At 37.7% G+C, this 1,720-nt stretch overlaps 1 non-coding gene across 1 annotated transcript; it reads right to left on the bottom strand.

Annotated features, from left to right (window-relative positions):
• Positions 1-630: 630 nt before the first annotated feature.
• Positions 631-736, bottom strand: LOC116121006. Its single transcript, XR_004126632.1, has one exon. It is a non-coding gene; the product is annotated as a small nucleolar RNA R71 (small nucleolar RNA).
• Positions 737-1,720: the final 984 nt, after the last annotated feature.

The raw sequence follows: 1,720 nt of genomic DNA, 5'->3' as shown, positions 1-1,720 counted from the left end.
TGCGACTAGTGCACTTACTACATTTGCATGTTTGTCAAAAATACGCATCAAGTTTTTGGCGCCGTTGCCGGGGATAGTTGATTATTAATATTGATAGTATCTAATGTAGTGCTAAATTGAAGATTTTATTTCATTTTTGTAGTTAATCATAAATATTGTATAGTCTTAAGCTTGAGTTCTTTTGTTTGTAGTTTTTATTTTTATTTTGTAGTTAAGGTTAATTAACTGTTTCTTATAGCGCATGTGGAGATCATGGCAGAAGTACATAGAACGTTGATGGATTATGTCCGACCAACGGTGCAAGAATGCAATTATGGTATTACAAGGTCACCTGTTGCAGTGAACTTTGAGATTAAGTCGACAATAATTCAGATTATCCAACAGTCAGTCCAATTTGGTACAAATTCATATGAGGATCCAATTTTGCATATCGCTAGCTTTCTAGAGATATGTGACACATTCAAGGTTAATGGAAGGACTGATGATGCAATTAGGCTGAAATTGTTCTCATTTTCACTGAGAGATAAGGAAAAAGGTTGGCTTATGTTACACCCAGCTGGGACAATCACCATATGGGACATATTAGCTTAGAAGTTTCTTGCAAAATACTTCCCACCAAAAAAGACAGCAAAAATGAGAAACGACATTATCTCTTTCATGCAAGGCAATGATGAATCACTCTATGAAGCTTGGCAGAGGTACACGAAGTTGATAAGGAATGTCCACATCATGGTCTACCGTTTTGGATACAAGTCCAAACATTTTACAATGGGTTGCTACCAAATATTCAAATTATGGTAGATGTGGCAGCAGGCAGAGCCTTAAATAACAAGACCCCAGAAGATGCTTATGAATTGCTTGAAGTGATGGCCAACAATAACTACCAAAGACCTAATGAGAGAGCAATGTCGAAGAGAACAGTGGGTCTACATAAAGTCGATGCGTTTGCCACATTATCTGCCCAAATTGCATCACTTCAAAGCCAATTGGGAGGTATGAATGTAAATTCTATTCACTCACCTTTTATAACTTGTGAATTTTGTGCAGGAAACCATGAGAGTGTGGAATGTCAAGATGGAAACCAGTTCTTCTCAACAACCGAGCAAGTGAATTACATGGTTTGTTCACAAAGGCTGCAAAATGAACCATTCTCTAACACCTACAACCCTGGTTGGGGGAATCACCTAAATTTGTCTTGGAGCAATCAAAGCAATCAATTAAATCAAAGGACGGTGCCAAACCATCAACTAGTGGTGAATCTTCAATTGGTAGAGCAGAGAGTGTCAAAATTGGAAGATATTTTTGAAAAGTTCATGCAAGAAACCACAAGTTTTATGAATGAGACACGCCCAAACTTCAAAAATCAAGGAGTGTCCATTCGAAATTCGGAGGTTCAAGTGGGGCAATTGGTTGAACAATTGACAGAAAGATCTCAAAGTTCTTTGCCAAGCACAATGGTCACAAATCCTAAAGAAGAATTAAATGTCATAACATTGAGGAGAGGTATAGTGTTGGAGCAACCTCACAATGAAGAAAAGTTGGAAGAACATGAAGACAAGACTAATGAAGAGGAAAATCTCAAAGCAAAAAGGTGTGCAAGATACTTAGGGGAATTTCAACCAAGCAACTCACCTCACAAGGAACAATTTGAGGAATTTGGTGTAAATGCGCACAAGTCAAAATTGGTGTTGGAAAAGACTCCAAACATTGGACTCAACCA

Source organism: Pistacia vera, unplaced genomic scaffold, assembly GCF_008641045.1.
Source record: "Pistacia vera cultivar Batoury unplaced genomic scaffold, PisVer_v2 Contig954, whole genome shotgun sequence".
Lineage (NCBI taxonomy): Eukaryota > Viridiplantae > Streptophyta > Magnoliopsida > Sapindales > Anacardiaceae > Pistacia > Pistacia vera.
This window is presented reverse-complemented; position numbering and strand designations above follow the sequence as displayed.